Source organism: Pseudorasbora parva, chromosome 14, assembly GCF_024679245.1.
Source record: "Pseudorasbora parva isolate DD20220531a chromosome 14, ASM2467924v1, whole genome shotgun sequence".
NCBI classification, from domain to species: domain Eukaryota; kingdom Metazoa; phylum Chordata; class Actinopteri; order Cypriniformes; family Gobionidae; genus Pseudorasbora; species Pseudorasbora parva.
In genome coordinates, this window is record NC_090185.1 from 45305682 (window position 1) to 45329198 (window position 23517).

The 23517-nt window shown below is 39.3% G+C and overlaps 2 long non-coding RNA genes across 2 annotated transcripts; one reads left to right on the top strand and one right to left on the bottom strand.

Moving 5' to 3' along the window:
- The first annotated feature begins 3086 nt into the window (after positions 1 to 3086).
- LOC137040676 (uncharacterized) lies at positions 3087 to 4323 on the top strand. The gene is made up of 3 exons (XR_010897963.1): positions 3087 to 3241; positions 3397 to 3473; positions 3759 to 4323. It is a non-coding gene; the product is annotated as an uncharacterized lncRNA (long non-coding RNA).
- A 2778-nt stretch (positions 4324 to 7101) lies between these two features.
- LOC137040674 (uncharacterized) lies at positions 7102 to 8647 on the bottom strand. The gene is made up of 3 exons (XR_010897961.1): positions 8363 to 8647; positions 7542 to 7642; positions 7102 to 7229 (listed from the first exon to the last, which is right to left on the bottom strand). It is a non-coding gene; the product is annotated as an uncharacterized lncRNA (long non-coding RNA).
- Between the last annotated feature and the right edge of the window lie 14870 nt (positions 8648 to 23517).

Consider the following 23517-nt stretch of genomic DNA (forward strand, 5'->3'; position numbering starts at 1 on the left):
GTGAGATTTCTTCGGTCACAACGCCAGGGCCCACACCCTCCTCCATCTTTTGTAGGTGAACCAAAAACAACTGATTCCAGCTCTCAGTGATGTGTTTTGGGTCCCCGCTATGATAACAGTACCTTTATCAAATGTTTACAAAACAAGTGGGAACCCAGTGTGCCTGCCTCTTTCTCTATCTCTGTTCTGTTACGTGAAAGAAAGTCTAAGGCCTTGTCAGGCCGTTTAACAAACCAATATAATCTGCTGCCTGTTACCTGTCAAACTGAGACTAATGTGGGTGAAAAAATTAATACTGTTAAGTTAGCACATTTAAACATCTGTTCACTTAAGAACAAATCATTCCTAGTCAGCGACTTAATAACCACAAACAACCTAGATTTTCTGCTTCTAAATGAAACGTGGTTAGAAGAAAACTGCAGTGCAACAGTCCTCAATGAAGCAGCCCCTCCTAACTTTACTTTTATGAGTGTTTGCAGAGCAGTTAGGAGAGGTGGGGGTGTTGCTGCTCTTTTTAAAGATTTCTATCAATGTAAGCAAGTATCATTTGGTGATTATTTGTCTCTAGAATATCTGGGTATTGTGTTAAAAGGTTCTCCACGCATCCTGCTTATCATTATTTACAGGCCTCCAAAGTACTCTCCAGCCTTTATTGGGGAATTTACAGAACTGTTATCAATAATTTCCTCAGAGTTTGACTGTTTTGCTATTGCTGGGGATTTTAACATTCACATAGACAATATTGAATCCAGTAAAACAAAAGAGCTCATGACTGTTCTTAACACTTTTGATTTGACACAGCATGTAAATGGACCCACACACAATCGTGGACACACTCTAGATTTACTTATCAGTAACATTTCTAGGTCTAAACATTTCATCGATTGGTATTAAGGATGTGGCACTGTCTGATCATTTCTGTATTTTCTTTGACATATCAATCTCTCCTGCCATTGAAGCTAGATCTGTCTCTGTCAAAAAGAGATGCTTAAATGAGATCACTAATGTGCTGTTTATGAAGGCTTTATCTCTAAAACCAAGCATATCTGCAGACTCTGTTGATTTTCTCCTTGACTCCTTTAACTCAAAAGTTAAGAGTGTAATTGATGATATTGCCCCTCTGAAAGTCAGGAAAAAGAGTGACAAACAAAAGGCACCATGGAGAAACTTGTATTTCCTTAAAATGCTGGCAAGTATTTAGAAGAGCAATATATTTCATCACCGCTCAAACAAATTAAAATAAAAGCACTTAAACATTTGAATCGGTCCGTTATTTATAGCAGCATTTATTATCACCCTTGTGAAAAAGAAGTGTGCTTAATTGTATTGAAAGTGTATTTTTTGTGCACTTAATATATTTACAGTATATTTTTTTAAAACTGCACTTGTAGATAATATGATATAATTAAAATTAAGTGCCACTTAAGTGTACTTAAAGAGAATACACTTTAATGACAATATTTATAAACACACTTAAGTACACTTTTTTAAAATTCACTTTGTAATAATATCTAATTAATTTGTATTTTTAAAAAGTACACTTTCATGACAATATTTATAAACACACTTTAGTGCACTTACAATAAGCGTACTTTATAATAATATATAATTAATTTGTACTTTAAAAAAGTACACTTTCATGACAATATTTATAAACACACTTTAGTGCACTTTTAATAAGTGCGCTTTGTAATAATATATAATTAATTTTCACTTACAGAAAGTACACTTGTATGACAATATTTATAAACACACTTAAGTGCGCTTTTTAAAAATGCACCTTGTAATGTCTACACCTAAATTTACTTAAACCATTTTAATTATGAGTTTGTTTCATAAAGTGCACTTATTTTACTAATGGCAAAGCACATGGAAAATAAATGATTTAAAAAAAAATTAGTTGTCCAAATTTACATTGGTTAATGTATTTTTCTTCAAAATTTCACTCGCTTACACTCCAGTACAACATACTGTTGAAATGTTATAACTAGCTCATATGAACTCAACTACAAGTGTCAGTTTTCTACATAATTTGACATTGTCAATCTTTATGAGAGGAGTTGTCTAATGTGCTGTAGGCTACTTTACATCTGTGTAGAATAACCTACTTTCAATATTATGTTATTAAACACACATTTAATTGCATTAATTGCAAGAAAAAGTTGAACAAATCTAAACCAACCTGAACAGAAATGGATAATTAATAAGTGATTTATAATCAACATTTAATGCACGAAATATCTTATTTTATATTTATACTTAATATTTCAATGCGCATGCGCCAAAAATACTACGTCATGATTTTGAAAAATGCGCGGTCCGCCATGATTGCGTCATCGCGATGCGTAATGAAGCTGAAGGACAACAGACAACAGAGGAGCGAACCGTTTGGATCATCACAGATGAGACGTTATATGCTACAAATAACGAGTCAAGTAAGTATATATTGATATAAGCTCGCTTGATTTTACATTTTCACCGTAACATGGGTAGCTCTCTATTACGGTGCAGTTATTTAGTATAATCGCAGATAGGATAGACGCAATATGGACTCGGGAGGGACTCGGGAGGTGAATTAACATTAATCATGTTTCCTATGTATCTAAGATTGTATTATTCATATTCATGTATCTAAGATTGCATTATAATAATTTCTTAAATCGGAATGTGATCGCCGGTGTGGGCATGTTCAATGAATTTGCCTGCTGTAAATACAATATTTTAATCGAACTCCTACTTTTTAAATGGACAGAAGACATTTAACGTTATATATATATTTATTCCATATATTAACTTAACGTATAACAACAACCAGTAATGAAATAATGATTTTAATATGTTCTTTTCTTTTTGCATTTGGAGAGTAAGATGTTAAAGAACTATTTGTGTTTTTAATATTTTGTGCTTATTTTATTTTTTATTTTGTAGGATCAATACAGATGTGTTATTGGAGATCCAGTGCAAGCTGTGTGGAATCACAGAGCCATCTTCATGAGGTCAAGTTAATGTTAATTATGAATTTATGCCCAGCCATGACACAAGCTAAAACATTGCTATCAAGTCTTTAGCTTGTAAATGCTTTGCATCTTGTCCATTTGTAAGTAATACATTCCCACTTGTGCATTTACAGATCCCCTAATCATTATATATTTTACAGGCCACACACCCAAAGGAATGGAGCCGCAGCATTGCTGTGCCAGGCGTGGTAAATACAGGAACATCCTTCATGGAGATGGGCGAGGTAAGCTGAAACTTGCAAGGCAAGATGAGGAAAAATGCAAGAATACTTTTCTCAATTTACATTGGTCTTGGGTTATTTATCTATATTTAAGTTATGTTTAATTCCCTGTAAAGTGGGAATAAAAACCATTGTTAAAATGTTCTCTATTTTTAAAGTCCAGTGTCAGTGAAGATGATGTGCTCAGTGGGATACGTGAAGGAACCTCTCCAATCATTCTACCCTGACGACTGAGGTAATTCATCACATAGGGGATGCAGTTGTGGTCAAAAGCTTACACACACCGTGCAGACTAAACTGCTTCATCAGGGCAGTACTAGATAAAAAAGAGACAACATGCTCATTTTTATGATCCCTCTTATGGCTATTTCTTTTTTTTCTTCTTTTTTTCATACAGATACTGCTGTGTGAATATAAACTGTACATCTATCGTTTTAATTTAATTGAGCCAATTATAATAATGGATAGATCTGTTTTATAAACAAGTTTTTTCTTTGCGTTTTCTTTTTCTTTCCTCAAGGTATATATTTTTTTTGCTTTCCTGCCTCTTTGGAACATGTCCATTCACATCTACTGTGGAGAGATGGTGCACCAGTTTCCTACTGATGGAGAGCTTCTCGGACATTGACATAAACAGCACTTTCCAAACAACTTGAAAATAGTTGGTGACAAACAATTTTGTGTGCCTTTGGAGTTCCTTTTTTTCTTTTTCTTTTTTCTTTCACTAATGCTGGAATAAGATTTTAGAATAAACCTTTTGGTCCTAATTTTGGTGCTAGTAAAGGTTTAAGAGCTTATAAGTTCAGTAACACTTTACAATAAGATCTAATTTGTTAACGTTATTTAATGAATTGACCAACATGATCTAACAGTGATTTCTTTTTATTTATTTCTTTTATTTAATTTTTTACAGTGTTTATTAATAGTTGTTGACCTTGCTTAATAAATTATAGTTCAAAGCTAGTTAATTAAATTTATAGTCATTGTTCATGCAAGTTAACAATGCATTAAATAATTAACATATACACCTTTTGATTTTAAGATTGCATTAATAATAGGGGTGTAACAGTACACACAGCTGACAGTTCGGGGAGGAACACTAAATATAAAAATGCTTTTTTTTAATTATTGGTTTACTGAACAAATTGTAATTGACTTAAACTAAATGTTTCTTAAAGAATTAAAAATATCATATAAAAATATCTCTGCTAATTATTATTATTATTACCTTTATTTAACCAGGAGAAAAACTCACTGAGATTAAAATATCCTGTCCTGGCCAAGATAGCCAGCTGTGTTTGCATGTACAGTTATACATAAAAATTCACATAAAAAACATAAAACATACAACCAGTCAAAAACAATTACACACCATTAATTTACTCTCAAAATGATGTAGTAAAATTTTAAAATGACTAAATGTCACCAGATCTTTTAGCTTCAACTCAGTCTGGAGCAAATTCCAATCTGAGGCTGCGACATATCTGAAGGACGTTTTACCAAGCTTAACTCTAACAAAGGGCACACAAAGATTATAATTTGATTCAGAATGTAATATATAATTGCCTTGTTGTTTCTGTTTAATCAAACGACAAAGAATGCTGTATAGTGTAGACTATATAGGGAGGCCTTACTTGCACTTGCATTGTATGCAAACGTGTAAACTTCTCATAAGACCGTTTTTGCATTAACTTATAAATCTAATTATAGGTTAGATTTTTTTCAGGTTAAGTAGAATATGATGAATATATAGGCTAATATAATGCATACATTTAGTGAAAGAGTTCATCTCTCTCGTGTTTTATCGACATCTTTCTGCTGTTAAAACACTGAACGATTACACGATGTGATACGTTTTAGTAAGTTGTAATGTATCCTTAACATACCTTCTGATGTTAATTCATGTTTATTCTTTGACTATGACAAGGTGATCACATTCACTCGTGCCGCGGTGCTGCTTGAACTGATGTGTCTTTACAGTGATCTGTCATGTCACATTAAAGAGCATCAATATGGCATCACTTGAATTTAATGATAAAATTGACAGAATACATATGTTCTTATGGAAACTTGTATTGAAGTGTGTTCCACTCATTAAACAAGCCGTCTGTTAACTGTTAAAGATTGCAAATGTTAAATTAAGTAGTTAACTAATTAAACGTTACCCAAAGTTTTGAATCTTAGTGTTGTACATGAAACGATTCTTTTCTTTCCATTTGTTTGTATTTATTCATCTGTTGTGTGAGGTACTTTTCTGTGATGGGTAGATTTAGGTACCTTTGAATGAGGGAGATATATAATACTGCATATAATTACATATAATTGCATATAATCCTCATTGTCCTCCAGACTCTTTCTAAATGAATTTGTGTTTGTGTAAATAGTTTTTTGGGTTTTCTTGGGCATCAAAAAAAAAGTTTTTTTTGTATATTTGTTTTACAGATTGTTTTGTCAATAAATGTAGAGGATTTAAATTTGGATGTGTTTATTATACGAAATTGCAGCTGTATTATTTGAAAAATGTAATTATGAATGTATTTCATTATATTAGAGTGTACATGTAAATTACGTTAAGGTATATTTTAGTTCATATTAATTGCTTGTTTTTAAGACAGTAGAATGGATGTCAGTACATTGAGCAGTGCACTTTAATTACAATTTTAATACACTAGAAGCGATTATGAAAGTACATATAAAGTTGTATTTAAGTACCACTTAAGTTGTTCCAAAAAATCACTCTTAATTGCAACTTATTGTATTCTATTTCAACTTAATATGTGATAAATTTGAAATCAATTACATATAATGTATGTTAAGTACACCGAAAACATTGCATTTAATTCACACTTAAGTGTATATTTAGCTGACATTAAAGTATGTTTTAGTTCACATTAATTGCTTGTCAGTACATTGAGCAGTGCACTTTAATTACAATTTTAATACACTAGAAGTGATTATGAAAGTACATATAAAGTTGTATTTAAGTACCACTTAAGTTGTTCCAAAAAATCACTCTTAATTGCAACTTATTGTATTTTATTTCAACTTAATATGTGATAAATTTGAAATCAATTACATATAATGTGTGTTAAGTACACCGAAAACATTGCATTTAATTGCACAATTAAGTGTATTTAGTATAAGTATATTATCTGTGTAATAAGTACAATTTATAAAAGTACACTAAAGTGCACTTTTTTTTCACAAGGGCATACCAAGCATATGACATTTTATTTACATTATACAATGATGTTACGGACCCGTGAGCGCCGCGTTCCCGAACATAAAACTCTCCTCTCCACTGTGGCCGTGTGGCGTGAATAAATCACAATCCGAATGCACGAGTTTTAGGTTTTATCCTATGGTTTTATTAGTGAGGTGGCATGCACATGTGCACTTTTATTTTGTTGGATTTCCATGAGTGAAACAGGCGAAGGTCGCATGACATACGTCACGACCAAACGTTAGCGATTGGTTATGGCAGATCCAGAGTGGCTCAGGGCAGATCCAATAGTTTTAAACCTCAACAGGGTGCCCGCCTTCGCGGAAATAAACCCTTGTCAATGGAGAGTGGCCAGACTCTATGTACAAATGAAATGTATGAGAGTCTGGTAATACCAGGCTACCAATCAGCTATCAGTGCCGATTAATCTGCAAAACCGACGAATCGGTCGAGCTCTAGTTGTTTGCTTGTCAATGGTAGCACGTTGATTCTTCAAAACATCTGATACGGACGACACACACGCATTTTAATGAAAGTATCGAGCGCTATATTGACATTTTTGTATATATTACCAACAGCGGTGTACCGTTGATAAATACTGATACCCTCTAATCGCCCAGCCCTAGTCCACATGTGACCAAAAATAAGAAACACATGAAATACCTTTTGGCAGATGATGGTGTTTCCTCACTGAAGTTCGGCATATCCTCTTTTGACCAGTCACTCTTCACAGACACAGAGCTGGACACACCTGAGCCTGATCTTACACTAATGACACAAAGAACAGAGAAGGGGAAAACACTTTACAGGACATACTTTAGTCTCAATCTTATCAGCTCTTTATGTTTGTAAGTTATTAACTGTGACACTGTCTATAAAGCCCTCTTTACCATGTAGATTTGATTTGTTGAAGAAGGTTTTAGTTGTGTTTTTAAGTCAAGTCATCATTATATATATTTTTAAATGGTTTAGTATTTGCAGACATAAAACAATGCTTGTTAAGGTTTTGTTCTTCACAAAGAAAAGAAAACCCCCTGAAAGGTAATTAGTGTTAATAATGATTGTGTGAAAGAGTCTTACCTCTGTTCCTCTGAGAGACTCATCTTAGAGAGAGAGTGCTTTCCTCGCTCCTCTGCCATACTGCAGCTAAACGGCCACTGAACACAGATCAGCTCTGGTTTCTGAACACAATCATTCAGTTTGAGCTACAAACTGAGATCAATAGCACGGCAGTTCAGGAAATAATCAAGAGACAATATACTGACATGTGGAATAATCAAATGATCTTATGGCAGATAATTTAATGTGTTTAACTGACATATGGCTCTATAGTTCAGATATAATATATGCTTTAAACTGTGGGAAAACATGAACCCGGTTTGTTATATTTCTGTATTGCAGTTTAATTTAATTTGCAGTCGTATTTACTCCTATTTTATTAACGGTCGATTCTTCTTGGTTTGTCATTTGATCATTACTTCAAGTTCACAATACATTTCATTAGTGGGCATACTGCACAATAATTGCTATGTAACTAAAATATTACATTTAATAAAAGCAGATGTAGGCAATGTTCGTCTTTGATAAATAAATAAATAAATAAATAAAGTGAGTGAGTGATAGAATAAGTGAGCACTAAATGCTGGGTTTGATCCCGTCTATAGACTGGTACTTTAGAAGTCACAAAAACAACATCATCCTAAAATGGACGACGACATCCGCGGCCTTCAAATCATTTCAGTAACTTTAGGCCTAATTTCTGACAGTCTGTTTGGAGTAGACTATAAAACACTTCCAGAATAAGAACAGGCCTTTTGTAACATTAAATCACGTTTACATTTACAATATGAAACTTCTATTTTATTCCCCAAATAACTGTAATCAGAAAAGTAAAAACTTACAGCATTGCGCAGTAAGAAGAGAGTTTAGAAGTATTTGAAGCATGATTTTCCCCTTCCTGTTCGTGTGTTGCTTGTGTTGTTCAATCCCAGAGTAAAGTCCAGTCTCTGGTAAAGCTTTCCGTGTCGTTCATCTGCTGTATGTTTGACTCTGGAAGCGATTATCAGCTGTTACTGCTCATTCTGACGGGCTCATTCGCCATACGGAGCTCTTTCTGCTTTTGTATTTAACACTATCACTTTCACTTTCGTCTTCTTTGTGGGTTTTACCTGTGGGTTGTGAAGCAGCTAAACAGGTTCATATCACCATCTACTGTAATGGAGCGTGTATATTCCACATATTTCCACATGATTAGCCTAATAACTCTTAACCTGATGATTTCAGCAGCGTATTCATAATTTCCCGTTTCTGGAATAATCTCCAAGATACTGGATTTTGTAAATGCCTGGAATCATGAGATTTGTATTTATTTCCTACATTAAATTTGGTTTCATTCATCATATCAATAGCCTACATGTTCAATCTGCTTCCACACATTCATCATAAACCTGCATTATGCTTCATGATCCATAAGCCTTAGATTATTATATTGTATCATATGGCATGTCCTTATAGTCATATATAGACGGATTGTGTCTTCTCAATGTTATTTAGCGGGATATTCTCTCTGAATATGCTGAATTACAACAGGCTAGTGATAGTAACTATAAACCAAATCATGTCCTCATAAACTGCGAGTAAACACACACAAATGCATTTAGCAGTGAATTTTCAACATTGATCCAATATTACTTAGCATTGAGATTTCAACCTCAACCAAAATGATGATTCTGGTGGAATTTCAACATTGACTCAATGTCCCAATGCTATCTGGGTTACCTTGTAAACCATATATATCGTTACAATCAGTGCTTTTGTTATTAGATACTGCTGAGACGAGATATTTGATGACTTTAGATGGGCATTTTGTTGCTCTTGTTGCACTAAAACCTGTAATTTATTTTTTTGAAAATATGTGTTGGTGATTGAATGCACCGCATCTTAATCTAGAGTCACTAACTAGTGGTTTATATGTATTTGATATCGGTTGGTGATTAAATAAACCAGAACTTGATGCACTGAGGCTTATATTCATATATAATCTGTAGTGTTTGCAATGTTTTTTGTAAATTAATATTGATATGAACAGTGTTGCCACAGTTACTTTGAAAAAGTAATCTGATTACTGATTACTGATTACTCCTTTAAAAAGTAACTTAGTTACTTTACAGATTACTTGATTTTAAAAGTAACTAAGTTAGATTACAAGTTACTTTATTAGTTACATTCAGCAGTTGCCGACAACACCGCTGCCGCCTCAAAATAGAAATGACAACCGTTTTTGGCAACACACTTTATTGCATTTATGCCCGAGCCTGACGGCCCCGACTTTTTTACGCCCCTTTTTTCAGGCTTCTGCTTCGTTTTATATTTATTTTAATAATTAAAATGAACAATGAGATGTGCTGGTGGAAACAACATGAGACCATAGCTTGCGCCACTGTCAAGATATGGCTCGCGCAGGGTTAAAGAGTCCGTTTCTTCAGTGCAGCTGCTCGAGTTATGGCCTTTTTACAACTGGTTCCTTCATTCGTTTTCTCTGACCAGGTAGGCCTATCTATCTGATTGCGAAATGACCAGGAGTAGGCTTAATGCCTTCCGAGAGTCTTTCGAGACGTATTTAATTCCGATCACTCAAACAAACCAATTCAGAAGGTGCATGAAAGCATTTCAAACTAAACCGGACAAATGTAAATGTATTGGTTGTTTAAACCACATGTGTAAATTTTACTCCTGGCAAATAATTAAAAAATAAATGTGTGAGAGCGTGTTATGTTGTAGTCAGATAGATATGATGGTGCTATACTGAAACATCGCTGCAAATGAGTAAAGCAAGCCAACGCATATGGCCGTAAATGAAACTTTAAAATAAGTCACACAAAACACAATCATCTTCAATATAAATTAATGAGACTAATGATCTTACCAGTGCTTAGGTCGCTCTCTCTCATATTGCGATCTTTGAATTTGAAATGGGCTGCAGAATAAAATGCTGGAATCTTTTGCTTTGATGTGAACTCCGTTAAATGAGCATATACTGCGGGAATTGAAGATCGGATTTATATTAATTTTGCTGAAGTGTAAGGTAGGCTATAAGACAACCTGCATGTACTTTCTTTTTTTTTTTTTTTTTAGATTGTGTAGCCCGTTTCGTTTTTTTTTTGAGCGCCGTTGCGAGCAGTAGGCTAATCTATCAGCTGCCTCAGCTCGTCAAAAATGCCTTAGTGGTGGTATAATAACTAGCCTACTTTGTTTTTGATGTCAAAGTAGTTATATTTCGTTTCGTTTCTTTATTTAGATCATTTCGAAAAATGTTTAGAGCAATTTTTTGTTTGTTAAATTAAAGTTTTAATTTTTTTATGTGACGACCCAGTGAGTTAACCGCATGTTTAATAGCCTAGTCTCTCAAACCAACTCTTGAATTGTCTTGCCTATATAAACTTTAATTTAACAAACAAAAAATTGCTCTGAACATTTTTCTTAATTAGGTTTATAAAAAAACGAAACGAAAAATAACTACTTTGACATTAAAAACAAAACTGAATTATTTTACGGCTGCAACAATGTAAAAAAATAAAATAAATAGAAAACACGGGCTCCAGCCGGACTCGGGCTGAGAATTTTGATAAGCTGTCGGTTTTTACTAAGGAAAATTACTAAAATAGTAACTCACAGTGACTTGGAAAAGTAACTTTAATCTGATTACTGGTTTGGAAATAGTAACGCGTTAGATTACTCGTTACTGGAAAAAAGTAGTCAGATTAGAGTAACGCGTTACTATGTAACGCGTTACTGGCATCACTGGATATGAACTTGTACTCGCTTTAAGTTTCCAGTCCAGCTATCAGGTTCAGGAAAAAATCTATCACACAACAGTCTTTAATTCTTTATAGACCATTAAACATGTGTGCCTCTATGTATATACACTGAATATGTATATTATGACTTGAATCCACAAGATTCAGTGTTGCCACCCCTCATAGTTCTCATGCCAGCCCATGAATCATTTTCTAGATCCGCCCCTGATTGGATCCGACAGGAATGGTGCAACACACTTACGTGAGTAAAACGTGTTTTATATGTGATAGTATTGCATTATTATAGATCGGTTTGCTTATGTGTACGTGTCTACCAGACCTTTAGCACGCTGGACTCCGACAGGTATGGGCCAGCGCTCGCAAAGCCCAATGTCCCGGGGCTGTGTGTTTTCCAGACGGGCTACCAAAACTGAAGCCCGTCGGCAGGCCGATGAATCTCGTAATATTCCTTTCTTGATCTGCGGTGTTCTCCCTCTCATGACGTGACATTTAAAGGGCGAGCGCGTATATCTCCTCAAGCTCAGGAGAGAGCCTCAAAACCAGTGTAGAAAATAGCCTATTACTTATTAGATGTATAATTTTTTTTTTTTAAAGCCAGTTCATGACACCTTTAAAACTGATGAAAACTGAATGAAATGTTTAACCGGCAAGGCTTTAAAATGCATGCAAATACACACACACACACACACACACACACAGGAACTCGAAGCACACGGCAACCCGTCAAAATAAAAGTTCAGTTCAACAAAGTGATTGTGACAGGATTAATGTTGTACAGAAGTTACGTCTCAATTTATACAGCGGAGAATATGCAGTGTAATGTAACATTAAACCTACAAACCCACTTAAAAAGCACAGTTCTTCATATTTTCTGTTGTGTGTGTGTGTGTGTGTGTATTAGGGATGCCACAATTCTCAATATAATATTAAACCGTTTGGTATGGCATTCACGCTTGTGAATTGCGTTTTTTTTTTTTTTTTTTTACATCAGTTTTGTATTTAATTAATATTTTTTCTACAAATTCTATAATTTGCCTCCATCCTAATATACTGCAAAACGCGACATACATTCACATCAGACATTAGTGCTAAAGTTATACTCACTATAGTTATTCACAATCACCAAAGTTCATTATTTCCATTCATTTTAAAGCCTTGCCGGTTAAACATTTCATTTTCAAACACTCCGTTGCTCCCTTCAATCCCAAAGGAAATAAATAAATAAATAAATAAATAAATAAATAAATAAATAAATAAATAAATAAATAAATAAATGTTTAAAAAGAACCCACTTTCATTTCTGCTTTTTTGCTGCAAAACTATGGAATGTCTTCAAAAAATGAAGGAAAAAAATATATTGAAGAAATAATTATAACAAAAGCAATTATAAATTTTTTTTTTTTTTTATTAAACGTGTGAGGGTCCATTTGGATTAGTGGGCGTTCCTTGTTCATGGACAGGTGACAGTTGTCATGGTACATTTACATTTACATTTAATCATTTAGCAGACGCTTTTATCCAAAGCGACTTACAAAAAAGGGGAGAGCAATAGAAGCAACGAAACAAACAAGGCCAACAACCTGTAAGAGCTGTAGGAAGTCTCAATTAATTAGCACAGTACACAATTTTTTTTTTTAGCCATATACAATAGCCACCTACAACAAAAACTCACGTACGCAAAATACAGTACACCGGATTATGATAGCTATGATAACTATGTAACACACCGCCTAAAGGCACAAATCCGGATGAGAGATATGATCCAGGAGTGTGCACTTTTTGGTTGTTGCTGTGGTAATTAGTTGTCATGGTAATAAACAACGGCTGCTATTGGTTAGTATAGCGACCCCTCCCCCACCCCATTTTCTTGAGCTCATTACTAATGCGGACTCCTACAAGACAGGTGAGAAAATCAATTGTATTAATCTCAATATGTTATAAAAGTGTTATTATAAATGGTGTGATGAAAGTGATGAAACGGTATGGACATTTAACATCACGGTTATTGTGACCCAAATTATCACGGTTATCAATATTACCACGGTTATCAATATTATCACGCTTATCAATATTATCACGGTTATCGTGGCCCAAATTATCACGGTTATCAATATTATCACGGTTATAGTGACCCAAATTATCACGGTTATCAATATTATCTCGGTTATCAATATTATCACGGTTATCAATATTATCAAGTGCGGCAGGGGAGGCGTGGTTTTGCGGGATCGGCAGAGGGAGAGAGAAGGCGGAGCCAAGCGGGGCGTAAGTGGGTCAAGTGCAAATGAATAACACCTGTCTCTGATTGCAGTAGTTGGCGTGGAGAGACGGCTTAAAAGCCACGACAGAGAGAGACGAGGGAGAGAGAGTTTTGGACTGGGACTGAGACGGTGTGCTGACTGTGGCGAGTGATCGTTAAAGCAGAGATTGATTGAGAAACACTTTGGAGCAGCGGCTTGTGTTTGATGCGCCCACGTGCGCCTGTTATGTTTATTGTAGAGAGAGTAAATAAAAACCAGAGTCTCAGTCCAGCCGACCCCGCCTTCTTCCTTACACCCAAGAACCGAACTACACTGGTGCCGAAAGCCGGCAGGAAGAAGTGTGCACGCCGCCATGGAAACTCCATCCCTCCACCCACTTGCGGACCTGGTGCAATCGCTCGCGGGCCTCCACCAGGAAACCCATCAGGATCTGCGGGCCGTCAGGGAGGAGCAGCAAAAAAGATTTGAGGCGCTCCTCCAGGCCCAGCATGAGGACCGCGAGCTGTTCCGGAGCTGGATGGACCGGGAGGTTCAGGCCAGTCCCAGACCCGCCAGCGACTCGGCCGCCACCATCGCGCTCTCGAAGATGGGACCGATGGACGACCCGGAGGCGTTCAACGACCTCTTCGAGAGGTCCGCCGCCGCTCGGGACTGGCCCAGGGATGACTGGCCAATGCGGCTCCTGCCCCTGCTATCGGGAGAAGCGCAGGTAGCCGCCCACCAACTGCCAGTCAAGAACCTCCTGGTCTACGACGACCTCAAGCGCGCCATCCTGCAGCGGGTCGGCTGGACACCAGAACAGCACCGCCAGCTGTTCCGGACCCTGGCGCTCGAAGAGTCCGGACGGCCCTTCATCTTCGCGCACCAGCTCCGGGACTCGTGCCGCAAGTGGCTGATGGCCGGAGAATGTGACGCCGAGGGAATCATCGATCGCGTGGTGCTGGAGCAGTTCGTCGCGCGCCTTCCGAGGAAGACCGCGCAGTGGGTCCAGTGCCACCGCCCGGCGTCGCTGGACCAGGCCATCCAGTTGGCGGAGGACCAGATGGTGGCGTGCCACGGGGTCGGCGAGCCCTTGCCAGCGGCATCTCTCTCTCTCTCCTCCTAACCCCGCCCCGTCTCTCTCTAAGCCTGGATCCGTTCCCGGGATCATTATCCCCGTCCCTCTCTCCACGCCAAGGGCTGGACCCACTTCCAGCCACTAGGGCGGCGGGGAGGCCTGGGCCGGCTTGTTGGCGCTGTGGGGACCCAGGACACTTTATTGATCGGTGTCCTATGATGGACGTGGGGACGCTGGTCCGGGTCCCCGACGCGCCACAAGCCGCCCCCGATCAAGCTGGCCTGTACCAGATACCTGTGAGTATCAAGGGGGGTACTATCAGGCTTTGGTGGATTCGGGGTGTAAACAAACCTCCATCCATCAAAGTCTGATTTCACCTAGGGCATTGGGTAACAGCCGCATGGTTAAGGTGAGGTGTGTGAGGTGTGCACGGGGAAGTGGTGAACTATCCGTTGGTGCCCGTGGATATCCAATTCAGGGGACAAACGCATAGTGTTGAGGTTGCAGTTAACCCGCGCCTCCGGCATCCTATAATTCTGGGGACGAATTGGCCAATAAATTATTGGTTAATAAATTATTAGGGCACTTATGTGTGGATGCCTCTTGGGGGAAGAACGGAAGTGGAAGGGTAGCGGTTGCGCAGGCGGGCAAGTTGGTTTCGGGACCGCCGGGGGCAGTTCCAGGGGAACCGAGCGCAATGGGTCCGCCCATCTTCTCAGAGCGCGATGACTTTCCCTAGGAACAATCCCAGGACGAGACGCTCAAAAACGCGTTTGCTCAGGTCCGTTCCATCGACGGCCACCGCGTCCACCCTGAACAACCACTCTCCTATCCGTACTTCTCAGTGATAAATAACCGCTTGTATCGGGTAGTCCAAGACGCCCAGTCAAAGCAAGATACAACGCAATTGTTAGTACCAAAAAGCCGCCGGGAAATGCTTTTCCAGACGGCTCATTCCAATCCAATGGCGGGACATTTAGGTCAAACGGCCACATTAAACCGCCTCATGGCCCGATTCTTTTGGCCGGGCATTCACGAGAATGTACGCCGGTGGTGTGCGTCTTGTCGGGAATGTCAGCTGGTGAACCCACCGGCCACCCCAAAAGCACCGTTGTGCCCCCTCCCATTAATGCAGGCCCCCTTCGAAAGAATTGGTATGGACCTCATCGGGCCATTGGAACAGTCAGCACGGGGACATCGCTTTGCGTTGGTGTTCGTTGACTACGCAATGCGATATCCCGAAGCAGTTCCTCTCCGCACTATTTCGGCGAAAAGTGTGGTGAGCGCTCTGTTTTCATTAATCTCCCGGGTGGGAATCCCGAAAGAGATTCTCACCGATCAAGGCACGGCGTTTATGTCACAGACGATCCGCGAACTGTACGAATTATTGGGCATTAAGGCGATCCGTACCAGCGTCTATCACCCACAGACAGATGGTCACGAAGACGCCAAGAATTGGGATAGATGGCTTGAGCCTCTGTTGTTCGCTGTTCGCGAGGTCCCCCAAGCCTCCACGGGGTTTTCCCCCTTTGAGCTGCTCTACGGGCGCCAGCCGCGGGGGGTGCTGGACGTCCTTAGGGAAGCTTGGGAGGACGTGCCTTCAGCGAGTAAGAACGAAATTCAGTATGTCCTGGACCTAAGAGCAAAACTCCACACTTTGGGGCGGCTATCCATGGAGAATTTGCTCCAGGCTCAGGACAGACAAAAACAGCTCTACAACAGAGGTGCGAAGCTGCGACAATTTTCACAGGGAGATAAAGTGCTTGTATTGCTGCCCACGTCCAGCTCAAAATTACTCGCGAAGTGGCAAGGACCCTTTGTGGTCACGCGGCGAGTCGGAGAACTCAACTATGAGGTGAGTCGGTCGGATAGGAACGGGGCACGTCAAATATACCACCTCAACCTCTTAAAAAAATGGTCAGAGGCGGAGTCAGTGATGCTAGCAACGGTAGTGGCGGGGAGGAGGATCTCGGGCCGGAGGCGGTCCAAAAGCCTCATTCTCTCGCTCTGGCCGGAGGCGGTCCAAAAGCCTCATTCTCTCGCTCTGGCCTCGGGGGGGATCACCTCTCACCCTCGCAGCTCACTGACGTGAAACAGCTACAGGTCGAGTTTGCCGACGTGTTCTCGCCCCTACAGGGTCGGACCGACCTCATCCAACACCACGTTGAGACGGAGCCGGGCGTGGTTGTTCGCAGTCGGCCGTATAGACTACCGGAGCATAAAAAGAAGGTAGTGCAGGACGAATTAGAGGCGATGCTGGACATGGGGGTAATAGAAGAATCTAACAGTGATTGGGCGAGCCCGATAGTTTTGGTGCCCAAAACGGACGGCTCCGTGCGATTCTGTGTAGATTATCGGAAAGTCAACGCGGTGTCAAAGTTCGATGCGTATCCAATGCCAAGGGTGGACGAATTGCTTGATCGGCTAGGGACCGCTCGTTTTTATTCGACGTTGGACTTAGCGAAGGGATATTGGCAGATCCCCTTGTCTCCAATGTCTAAAGAAAAGACCGCTTTTACCACGCCGTTCGGATTGCACCAATTTGTCACGCTTCCGTTCGGGTTGTTCGGGGCCCCCGCGACCTTCCAGCGGCTGATGGACAGGATTCTCCGGCCGCACGCTGCATATGCCGCTGCCTATCTAGATGACATTATCATCTACAGTACGGACTGGCAGCGCCATATGCAGCATCTGCGTGCTGTGCTTAAGTCGCTGAGGAGGGCGGGGCTGACCGCCAACCCGAAGAAGTGTGCGATTGGGCGGGTAGAAGTAAAGTATCTGGGCTTCCACTTGGGTCATGGGCAGGTGCGTCCCCAAATTAAAATAAGACAGCGGCAGTTGCGACTTCTCCGAGGCCCAAGACCAAAAAGGAGGTTAGACAGTTCCTGAGGCTAGCGGGATATTATAGACGGTTTGTGCCTAATTATTCGGACCTCGCTAGCCCGCTGACTGATCTAACTAAAAAGGAGGTACCAGATACGGTTCAGTGGACGGAGCAGTGCCAGCAGGCTTTTACCCAGATAAAGGCTGCTCTGTGTGGTGGTCCGCTCTTACAGGCTCCTAATTTTTCTCTCCCTTTTATTCTGCAGACAGACGCCTTGGACAGGGGGTTGGGCGCCGTCCTGTCCCAGGAGGTGGAGGGTGAGGAACGGCCGGTGCTGTACATCAGTCGTAAGCTCTCTAAGAGGGAGGCGGTGTACAGCACCATAGAGAAAGAATGTTTGGCCATCAGGTGGGCCGTCCTCACCCTCCGCTACTACCTCCTGGGGCGGGAGTTCACCCTCTGTTCGGACCACGCCCCTCTGCAGTGGCTCCACCGCATGAAAGATACCAACGCGCGGATCACCCGGCGGTATCTAGCTTTACAGTCCTTTCCTGTCTCTGATTGCAGTAGTTGGCGTGGAGAGGCGGCTTAAAAGTCACCACAGAGAGAGACGAGGGAGAGAGAGTTTTGGACTGGGACTGAGACGGTGTGCTGACTGTGGCGAGTGATCGTGAAAGCAGAGATTGATTGAGAAACACTTTGGAGCAGCGGCTTGTGTTTGATGCGCCCACGTGCGCCTGTTATGTTTATTGTAGAGAGAGTAAATAAAAACCAGAGTCTCAGTCCACAACGTTGACATTGAACCACCGTCCGGAGCATTGCTTAAAGTTGTGCCAAGGTATCTGGACAACCACTGGGCGACCTATACTCGTCATCACTGCCCTGAAGCGTGAATATCAGCCTTTTAAATTTCAACTGACAGTTGAACTGTCTCATTCTTCAACGAGTAGGCTATAATTAACTTGATACGTGGATCCGTGAGTATTGCTTTTAATTTACCTTAGCTGATACGTAAATATTCAAACAAGCTACAATTTCCGTGTCTACGTGACACTCGTTCGTTCTTTATTTTACAAACTACATTTTTTTAAAATAAAATAAACGGACAAATCATGTTATTATTCATGGAGTTGCAATTTTGTGTATTACCATCATAACGCTATTTCTTTTAACGTTACCAGATTTACTCAGATCCTTACCGTTAAGAAAGTGTTCAATATCTCATACCTGCTGGTTTCTGGACTTGCATTTCTCCTTTGGATTTGTTGATATTTCCTGGACATGATAAGTTACCGGTTACCGACCTCATCAGCAGGCTTTCGAATACGATTTTCTGCCATCTACAAAACCTGGTTTTGTTCTTAAATGTTCTGACCTAGGCCTATCTTTGCTTTTTTTGTGTTTGATGTAATATACTTAAACTAAATATTTGTTTATTCTATTTTATTTATTTTTTAAAAATGTATCTGTATGGTCGCTTACCACATGCTGTTATAATAAAGTTGAATTAGTTGAATAAACTTGTATGTCATTTTTATTCTTCAAAAGTGTGTTGCAGGCGTTGATTATAATGAATTTACTGTTAGGCCCATAAATAATAGGATAAACAATAGGCATATAAAAAGTATAATAACTGAAATTAAAAATGAACCACTATGGGGAATGGGGAATATAGCATTAAAAAAATAAGTTGTCAGAATGTCGTCTTGAAGTTGCTGAATGTTGCGCAACAACGTTGCTACAGCCCCGTCGCGTCTTACAATTCTACGTTGTTACAATGTTGTGAGCACGTCGACATGCGACGTTGCCATAGTAGAAATGCAACGTTCCACAGACGTTGCCACAACGTAAACGTGTTTGCTGGGTAGTGACCCAGATTATCACGGTTATCAATATTATCACGGTTATCAATATTATCACGGTTATAGTGACCCAGATTATCACGGTTATCAATATTATCACGGTTATCAATATTATCACGGCTATAGTGACCCAGATTATCACGGTTATCAACATTATCACAGTTATCAATATTATCTGGTTATCAATATTATCACGGTTATCAATATTATCACAGTTATCAATATTATCACGGTTATCAATATTATCACGGTTATCAATATTATCTCGGTTATCCATATTATCACGGTTATCCATATTATCACGGTTATCAATATTATCACGGTTATCAATATTATCACGGTTATAGTGACCCAGATTATCACGGTTATCAATATTATCTCGGTTATCAATATTATCTCAGTTATCAATATTATCACGGTTATCAATATTATCATGGTTATCACAGTTATCAATATTATCACGGTTATCAATATTATCTCGGATATCAATAGTATCACGGTTATCAATATTATCACGGTTATCAATATTATCTCGGTTATCCATATTATCACGGTTATCCATATTATCACGGTTATCAATATTATCTCGGTTATCATTATTATTACGGTTATCAATATTATCACGGTTATAGTGACCCAGATTATCACGGTTATCAATATTATCACGGCTATAGTGATCCAGATTATCTCGGTTATCAATATTATCACGGTAATAGTGACCCAGATTATCTCGGTTATCAATATTATCACGGTAATAGTGACCCAGATTATCTCGGTTATCAATATTATCACAGTTATCAATATTATCACGGTTATCAATATTATCTCGGTTATAGTGACCCAGATTATCTCGGTTATCAATATTATCACGGTAATAGTGACCCAGATTATCTCGGTTATCAATATTATCACAGTTATCAATATTATCACGGTTATCAATATTATCTCGGTTATCAATATTATCACGGTTATCAATATTATCAGGGTTATCAATATTATCTCGGTTATCAATATTATCACGGTTATCAATATTATCTCGGTTATCAATATTATCACGGTTATCAATATTATCAGGGTTATCAATATTATCTCGGTTATAGTGACCCAGATTATCACAGTTTAGAACGTCGGCCAAACGCTCTTTAAAAGATGTTCATCAGATGTTCATACAGCTGCAAGACATCTGATTTATGTAGCCCAGACATCTGTTTAAGGTTTGATTCCACAGTAAACAAAACAGTGTTTCCTAGCAACGACAACCCGCGCTAGAAAGCTAACGAGAAATGAAAACTAAACTTAGGCCCATCCTGTCCTCCTCTGTTGCTCGACTGCTTCTTCTAACAAGTACTTGCAAACACAGCAAGTCATTTTACCTGGCTTTGGCCACGACTCTTCCTGCGTAAGTCGAACGTTACGCACTGTAATGTGCTGCTGGGTGTCCTGACGAGTTGTGAGAAAAATAGTATAAAAAAATATATTTGTAATATGTTGATTGGGTCATATAGGACAATCACCTGTTAGCTAGCTTGTGAACAAATTGTTTACTGCACGCAAAGTAAACCAAGCTTCTCTGAACATGGTGTTGTTTTCAAAAAACACATTTATTAATATGCAAAAAACAACAACACTGTAATTTATTATTAAAAAAAGTATTACCATACATTCAAACAAAACAATACACTTTAAATCTAGAACATATAACCTTAAACATAAAATTGAAATAAGAAACAATTACACCCTCCCTGGGGCCAAGCGTAGGAAGTCTTTGATGAATTTTTCTGCCTCTGCTTCCGTCGGAGACAGCAGGACGGGATTCCTCATGGCTGAAGCTGCATGTAAAAAATAATAAAACACTTAATTTTTTCAACCAAATAACAAGGTCAAATCACAGATATCAGACGTGCATCGAGTTGGCGTCAAGCTCTTCCTGTGTGAGTGCGTACAACCATGTGCTGCTGATACTGCGTGGAGAAGATCATCCTGGCAAATTGTGAAGAAATATTTGCTCAAGGTATGTATAAATCAAATATATTTAATACTAATTAAAGTGTACTGTGATAGGTTATACAATTACGTTATGTTGATTGAGATGCGCGCACAACGTTAGCCTTCTTTAACTGATCGTTTAAACTTTAGTTATATATATATAGACCCTTTTACAGCTCACGTGATCAAAGAGTTGCGCGCGCATTTTGGCAACGGAAGTGGTGTTGTTCCCTAGTGGTTCTAACGTGTGAGCAACTCCGAAAGTTTATCAAAACGGTTTCCCAGCATAAAAATGTATTCCCAGCATCTGGCTGTTGCGTTTTTGGTTGCACTAATCGCTATTCCACCAATGGGCTTAAGTTTTATAGAATTCTGACAGGATCACGGCCGTTTCAGAAGAACCGGCGGTACGCAGGCGATTAAATGCATTGATTGGAACGAAGACATAAAAATGCTTGCATAAAAAAAATCATTTGTAAAACATTTACTGCACTTGAAACTTAATTATTTATAATAAACCTCCCAACATTGGCTGCCACTGGTGTGTATAATCTGTCACCCCCAGATTATCATATCAATAATCACAGTACTTATCAACTTCATTTGTAATGATTTTATTAATAGTTTAATTGCAAAATAACCATCTGAGAAATGTATGCAAGCAACTTAGTTGCTATTAAAGTACTAACGTTATAGCATTACAAAATTAAACTTTAAACAGAAGTGTGTCGACACGAATCAATAACATAAAATGTAAGGAAAAGGATAAATGTATGTCTGTGTGAAGAATAAGAATAAATGTAGAAAATTGTATTGGACATTCTGTACATGCCCACAGACAACGCATTCATAAGCATACAGTGATTTATATGCTTGTCTGACGTATATATCCGACCACTAAGTTATATCTGGCCATCTGCTAACGTCTTCTCTCCACTACACTATAGTACACGGATCTGGTAGCCGAATACCATTTGATAAAGTCAACTTTTTAAAATAACTTTCTCGGTTTGTGTTGCTTAATCCGCTCACGTTGCTTGACATGCTGCTGATTCTTGCCACAGTTTGTTGCCAAAATGCGCGCGCATTCGTTGCTACGTCATCATTGTATACAAACAGTAAAAGGGTCTATATATGTGTATATATATGTGTGTATGTGTGTATGTGTGTGTGTATGTGTGTGTGTGTGTGTGTGTGTGTGTGTGTGTGTATGCACATTGCTGTTTGGTGTTACTACGTGTTTGATTATAGTTGACTCGTTATATGAATGTTAGCCAGTTAGATTTAATGGCGGGAATCACTTGACTAACGCTGTAGTTTCCTGCCATTAAATCTAATCTATTCTACAACATTTGAACTTGCCTATTAAGAGCGAGCCGATGTTCGATTTCTTAATGCCTCGCTTGTCTCCTCTGCCGCACCTGTTCAGTTGGCGGGCGACATTCGTGGTGTAGACCTTGAAGCAGATTCTCCATACGGTCTTCTTAGGGCTGGGCGATAAAACGATGGCGATAATTATCACGATATAATTTTCCTCGATAAAACGATAAGAAGAGTTCGCTAAATTCTCGATATAATGCTTGCGTGTTATGCGTAATGCTGCGCATGCGTATTGCAGACCGGGCTTCTGGGTGCCGCACGCGCAGTTGTTTACAGTCAGTGGCTGACAGGCTTGAGGATCGGAGTGAAGTGGAGAGATAAAAATGAGCACTAGTGAAGAAAACTCAGAGCCCACGACCAGCTCGGAGGACACAGATATCGTTGACAAGTTAGTTCGCTCAACTTCAGTGGTTTGGAGATATTTTGGCGATCCCATCCGACCAGTGGTGTCGTCTAGATTTTTGTAGTGAGTATACTGTGATTCTCTACCCCTAAACCTACCCATTACACACACACACACAAACAAACACACACAATACCCCTATACCTACCCATTACACACACACAAACAAACACACACAATACTCCTAAACCTACCCATTACACACACACAAACAAACACACACAATGCCCCTACCCCTAAACCTACCCATTACACACACACAAACAGACACACACAATGCCCCTACCCCTAAACCTACCCATCACACACAGACACACAAATACCCCTACCCATCACACACACACACACACACACACACACACACACACACACACACACACACACACATATTATTTTGAGGTGCCAATCCGTTATACATGGGAGCTTTACTTTATCTTGTAGATTGTTGTCTTCTGAGTTTCGGAGT